This window comes from Sciurus carolinensis, chromosome 5 (assembly GCF_902686445.1).
Source record: "Sciurus carolinensis chromosome 5, mSciCar1.2, whole genome shotgun sequence".
Lineage (NCBI taxonomy): Eukaryota > Metazoa > Chordata > Mammalia > Rodentia > Sciuridae > Sciurus > Sciurus carolinensis.
In genome coordinates this window covers 100,003,490-100,010,607 of record NC_062217.1, presented here as the reverse complement: position 1 = coordinate 100,010,607, position 7,118 = coordinate 100,003,490, and the positions used below count along the sequence as shown (strand labels likewise).

The window sequence follows — 7,118 nt, the reverse complement described above, 5'->3', positions numbered from 1 at the left end:
TTGTGTGACTGTGGGCAAGTTGCCTCACATCTCTAAATCTTAGGTTCCTCATCAATGAAATGAGTTGATACCTACATTTCAGAATAAACTAGATAACATACAAAACACCACATGTGATCCCCAACATGCAAAAGTGCTTCCTATAGGGTAATGATTATTAGATGCCAGTCTCTTCCCTTGAGCCTTCGGTTATAACTCCTATTGTTCCAGTTCCTTAAGTGATAGCTCCTATTGTCCCATTCCATGGGATGTAAGCAGTTAAGAACCTTCTCCCTGGTCCTTGCTTCTCCTTGGATTGTATCCTGGAAGCACCATCCTGAATCCCATTTTTCTGTTTGCCTTGCAGACATCACCTGTGAAATGGGCCCCTTAGTTCAAGAGCTCCTGGAATCTTCTAATATCCACCATGAATACCTCTCAATTCCTGGCCTTGCTCTTCCCAAGATCTGCCCAGGGTGAAAACAGGAGCAAACCCAGGAATGTCCTATACAATTTATCTGACCACTGCCAAGATTCTGTGAATGTGATCGTTTTTGTCATTACCTTCTATAGCACTGAGACCATTGTGTGGGTTTTAGGAAACCTCTGCCTGATATGTGTGACCATGAAGCAAAAGGAGAAGAACAACATTACCAATCTTCTTATTGCCAATCTGGCCTTCTCTGACTCCTCATGTGCCTCATCTGCCAGCCACTCACTGTCATCTATACCATCGTGGACTACTAGAACTTTTGCAAGGCCCTTTGCAAGATGTCAGATTTCATCCAGTGTATGTCAATGATGGTCTCCATCCTCTCATTTGTCCTTGTGGCCCTAGAGAGGCATCAGCTCATTATCAACCCAACAGGCTGGAAGCCCAGCATCTCCCAGACCTAAGTGGGAATTGTGGTCATCTGGCTCATTGTCTGCTTGCTTTCCCTGCCCTTCCTAACTATCAATATCCTGACTAACAATATTCTTCCACAAGAACCACATCAAGGCTCTCGATTTTCTGGAGGAGAAGGTGGTCTGTATTGAATCCTGGCCAATGTGCCACCATCACATTATCTATACCATCTTCCTACTACTTTTCCAGTACTGCATTCCTCTGGACTTTATTCTGATCTGCTATGCACAGCTCTACCAGTACCTGCTGAGGCAGGGGTGTGTGTTCCACATGGATACCTACATTTGGCAAGTTGGACAGATGAAGTGGATCAGCAGGATGCACATGGCAATGATGACTGCTTTTACAGTATTCTGACTGCCCTTATACATGTCTAATACCTTGGAGGACTTGCATCTTGAAATCATCCCTGTCTGTCACAGCAACCTCATCTTCTTGGTGTGCCACCTGATCGCAGTGGCCTCTACCTGTGTCAACACTTCCATTTACGGCTTTTTCAATATTAACTTCAAGAAGGAGGTCAAGGTCCTGGTGTTGACTTGCCAACAGAGTGCCCTCTTAGAGGATTCTGAGCATCTACCCCTGTTCACATTACCCACAGAAGTCTCCATATTGTCTTTTAGGCTAAGTGAAAGATCCAACCCCATTGAACCAGGTCCTGGGATTCTTTCTGCTATGTTTCTTGCCAGACCTTTCCATTTAGCTAATTGGACATGATGCAAGCTTGTGGTGGCACCTCCATTATTTTAGTCAGTTTTTTCCCTGCTGTGACTAAATGACCCAACCAGAACAACTGTAGAGGAGGAAAAGCTTATTTAGGGACTCACGGTTTCAGCAGTCTCAATCCATTAACAGCAAGCTCTGTTCCTCAGGGCTCTAGATGAGGCAGAACATCATGACAGAAGACTGTGGCAGAGGGAACCAGCTCACATGATGATCAGGAAGCAGAGAGAGAGAGACTCCACTCACCAGATACAAAATATATACCCCATAGCCATACTCCCAATGAACCACTTCCTCCAGTCACACCCCATGCACCTCCAGTTACCACTCAGTTAGTCCCATCAGGGATCAATTTACTGATTAGGTTAAGTTCATAACCCAATCATTTCTCCTCCAAACCTTCTTGCATTGTCTCACACATGAGCTTTTGAAGGATACCACATCTAAACCACAACACCTATCATTCCTGGATAGTCTGGCAAGATTCAATTTTTGCATTCTTTGCCTTGTGAAGCCTGATAATCAGATGGTCCTGCTGTTTACTTTTGGAAGAATTCTGAGTCAAGATTCTGCAGTTCATGGTGAATCTTGTGACTTGAGCCACAGGATTTCAGAGCCAGAGGTGTCTGATTATAATAGGAAGGGTTCATTCTATTAACTCAGCAACAGATGCCTGACCTGGGAATCAGGGAGTTTTCCCACACCATAAACTTTCAGGCAACCATGAAGTGAGGAAAGAAGCACTTGGAGAAGGAGCTCTGAACCTTAGTCAACTCCTGTCCCTCTGGGGGAGATGATGTTTGTGCAGATGTGCTTCACAGTTGGTAAGAATTCCATAGATGCAAGGAAGTGGGATTACTGTTGTACCAGTAGCACATCCAGATGAAGAGGATGGATCCTGGTAGTCTTGAGTGCTCAGTGTTCTCTGCAGAGGAGTTCTATAGTTCACACCCTACTACATTGTTTTTCTCATTCACTGGGTCCATTACCTTTTATGGACATAAAGTTGCAAGAGTTTCAACACCTTGTCAATGACATCTGTATTGTCATAGACCTCATATCCTCCATGCCTAGGACAGGTTCTGGCATAGGAAAAGAGCTCTAAAAAAAGATTTCTATTGCAGATCAATGGTAAAGATGCCCCTTGTTGCTGAGTATTAAACCATAGGCATGTGCCATACTATGATCCAGCATGGAAAGGGTTCAGGGCTCAGGCTGCTGCACTCATAGTCTCTTACTTGCCTTTCCTGCCTGTCAGGACCTCTCTTGAAAAGGAACCTGGATATAAACTCTGTGGCCTTCCCTTGTGCTGACCCACTACAGAGGCCTTAGAGTCCTTAAGGCTGTGTCTATTGCCTCCTTCATCCATGCCTTGACCACTGAGACAACTTGCCCTAGGTGACAGGCCATGGTTCTTTCAAAATGTTCCCAGGATTTTGGTGTCCCATTGGCCTTCAACAGGAGTAGGGACAGGGATTTCTGAGTCTTACTTTATAAGGTCCTGATTGACTAGAGCAGGGAGATGGAGAAAGCAAGTGTAAATATCTCCCTCATGGAGGTCAAGGCCCAATTCCACTGATCCTGAACCAGCTAATGCTTGGTATGGACCCATAATCTGTTCTTACAGAGAAGGACATGTCAAGATTGTATCCTGGCCACCTTGGATGGGTTGTTCCAGCCTGCCTCTTCCTACTGAGACCTCCAGTGGAATGGACAGTTGGCTAGATGCACCGTGGTCTCCTGAGGCAGGGTATTCAGTGCCAGGGCTCAAGAATCCTCATTGTGAGAAGACCAGCATTGGCCCTACACATATGATCTAGTAAAGAGTGAGGCAGTAGCAGACTGAGCAGTCACATGGTGTCTTTGGTCCTGGCCCTGCAAGAACCTGTGCAACTGACTCTTGAGACAAGTGCTCTTTGAGACATCTGTTTCTTTCCTGGAACTTTTTGTCTTGTCTGTCTCAACTTTGGTCACATCTCCCATTGAGTTCCTTTTTTACCCTTTATCCTGGATTTTGAGATGATTTTTTTGAGCCACTCTCTTGGACACAGCTTGTGCTTGTCCTCTGGTGCCATCTGCTGCTTACTGATCCAGGCAACCATCTGTAAGCAAAGCCCAGACTCTGGCATCCATCCTGGCAAGATATCATTGATCAAGCTCTCCAAGAATTGAGACCCTCAGTCCTCTCCAGATGATCCATGCAAATGCCTGAAGTTCACCTCTCATTATGAATCTCAAAAGTGCCAAGATGGTTGGGGAAAAATATGCTTTAGGGAACTGGTATACATGAAGATAGGAGCACCCGGCTGAGTATCTGAAGATAATTGTTATTAGGAATTGGGTGGTGGGCGGAAGCCTCACTGAGCATCTTATGTGCTCCTCCTCCCTTGCTTAGTTTGGCACAGCCCACCTAGTTGGCCGTTTCCTGTTCCTGGTTCCCAATGACCCCAGTTATTTAGATGGCAGATCCTAGACACTTATTCCCCAAAGTATGGTCAGAAGACTAATAGTCTCAGCCTTACTTAGAGCCTGTCAGATATGTCAAATCCTTGTTGCTGCTCCAGACCTACTGAAAAAGAATCCACATTTTATCAAGAACTTCGGATTAATTATATGCACATTAAAGTTAAAAAGTTTTGCTCTAGGAAACAGATTAACCTGGAGCCTTGGGTTACTGGATGAGCATCTGAAAACACCTACTCTGGGATTTGGAGTAGAGCTGAAAAATCCTTATTCCACACATGTGTCTTCAAACCTGCTGTTTCTGAAAAAAGTGACTCAATTTTGGTTGTTCATGTCATCTCTGACTACATGTGGATGTGTTGCTTGTGAAGCCTTGTCATTCCTTGCCAAATGCATATCTGCATAGTTCCATTTCATTCAAAGGAAATGTGCCCATTTGCATTCTTCTCTATTTCACTTAAATATGTCAGCAACAGTTTTCCATCTTGCTGGATATCATTTTTGAAAAGTTTTGAATTTGCTTCAGTGAAAGTTGGTACCTTTCAGTATCTCTTCAGCTTCCACAGGGAACAGAAAATTGACTCTTGCCAACTGCAGTGGGAGCTATCTTTCCTACAGAGGAGCATGATGGTTGGGATTGGAGACTCACACCCACAAAGATTGCCTGAGAACCCTCAGAGTGCAACACCTTACTGAATCCTGGTAGTGAAAGTTTAAATCTGCCTAAATCCAGTCTTTCATTTTTAAAGAAATGATATTGACTTGTTTTTCATTATAAAAGTAATCATACTTATCCTTGAAAATATGCAGTATATACAGAAATAAAGTTTTTAAGAAAGGAAATAATCAGTAGTTCCAGCATTCAAAGATAATCACTATTTACATTTTGGGGACTCATTTTTTATTGTATATATACAATTACATATGTATGTCTTTTTAAAACTATGGTTGAGATCTTGCTGTGTATATTTTGGTACTTACATATAATTGTTAATGATTTAAATTATATGTAATTTTAAAGGATTAACCTTTTAAGAAATTTTATTCATTCATTCATTTATTAAAGAAAGTAAGTCAGATATCATCCAAGCTGCTCTAGATACAGTGGTGAATAAAATAGACATGGTCCATGTTCTCTACAGCTTACGGTCCATTGCTTAGATATATCTTATGTCCTTGATCACCAATCATTATGCCAGATGGAGGGGTTTCTAGACCTACTGCACGTAGTTCTATGATGAACTACATTGGAATAATTTCCTTAGGAGAGATTTATAGAAGTGGAATTAATAGGCTAAGAGACATAGACAGTTTTCAAGATTTTTTGATTTCCAAAGGGGATGGAAATATTTGTGTTCCCTGACCAGTGTTAGTTTCATTTTGCCCTGGCCATTGCTGAGGATTTATCATTAGCTAAACGCCCCAGTCCTGAATTACCTGTGCTGTAGTTTGTCACATTGCCTGCCCCAAGCTATACCCAGTGCTGTGGGCACTTATTTTTCCAAGGCTAGCCCTCCATGGTCTAAACACCTTTTAAACACCTTTTAAACAGGGACATATGAACATGAAAGGGACACTGTTAATAATCCCCCCTGGGACAATAGGCAAAACCACTCCAGGAAACTGAAACTTGAGGCCATTCTACTGTAGAAACACCCACCCCCTTTAACAACGTTTGAATTCAGCACCCTTCATTGTCTTCATACCTACCTTTACAGTTTCTTTGCATCCTGATTATATCACAGGGTCTAATCACAGTGAACCTGAAATTCCCTATCATGCTTGGGCTTTATTCTCTCTGCACATTTTCTCCTGCCATTTCTACTTCCTCTCTCCACTCATCCCCAATCTCTTACAAGTCAGTAATGCCCTATCTATGTTGCCACAAATCCTCCTTCCTTCAAGAACACAAATCCAATGGCACTATTTGTTACAAAATTTATCCCCAAAATATTTGATGGTAGCTTATTATATGTCTGGCATGTGGTATACAAGACTGAGAAAATTCTACTTTTCATGAAACTTTAATTCATATAATGTAATTGTAATAACTGATACTAGGGATGGACACAGAGTGATGAATTTGAGAGTTTCCCTATTATATGTTTGAATAAACACATCTATCATCCCACAGATCTCCAAGCTCCTTGAGGGCAAAGGCAAAGAGGCCCATCAAACATCCCTGTGTCCTATCATATGCCCTTGGATAGAGCAGGCACTCAACTAACATTTGCCAAATGAGTAATTAATATTAAAAGCTTATTTATTTAGTCTGAAGAGAGTTTTCTAACAATTAGTTCAAGATTCTCCATTAACTATGTAGGATCGATCAATGGGAAACCTGAATTTCCATTGATCTTAGAGAACCTCCAGCCCAGGTAGGTTGCCCTTCACCTGTCTTCTGGGGTTTGAGGTGAGTGCTTGGGAGCATGACTGTGTAACCATGGCCTGGAAGTTCCTCCTTGTTTAAATGTCACCACTTACTTAAAACCCATTCCCTCCAACTCTGAAAACAGTTTATCAGGGTATGTGCCAGGACAAAGCTCTTAAAATACATATGCTTTCATTCATAAAGCTCTGAATGAGGCATTCGATTAGTTATTATTCTGACTTCAAGGAAATCAGGCTTAAAATAGGGCATATTTTCAGAACAAATAGCTCCAGCTCATTGATGTAAGCCCTGAGATAATATATCTCTGTTAATAAGGAGTCTGCTTTGTGGTGGCCAGCAGCCTGTGCCACCTTGTAAATGTCATGTGTAGTCCCTTCTTGGTTTTGTGTGGGAGGTTATCCACTTGGGCTTTCCTAAAGAGAAGTCCTCTTTTAAGTACCTTTTGTTTTATGGATTTACCATCTCTTCAACCCTCATACCTTCAGCAGTAGGAGTTTGTCTCTTAACTCTTCACAACAGGTGTCAGCTGTGAGCACTGGTCTCTCGCCCATTTTGCTGGGCACTGTCAGGGTGTTGCTGCCCTATATCAATGGGGCCTCAGCCACTGGGGTTTCTCACTGATATATTTAACTATTCACAGGCAATGATCCATTC

General features: G+C 42.4%; 1 pseudogene; it reads left to right on the top strand.

The window, feature by feature from the left end:
* The first annotated feature begins 406 nt into the window (after window positions 1-406).
* On the top strand, window positions 407-1,603 carry LOC124985676 (neuropeptide Y receptor type 4-2-like; annotated as a pseudogene).
* Window positions 1,604-7,118: the final 5,515 nt, after the last annotated feature.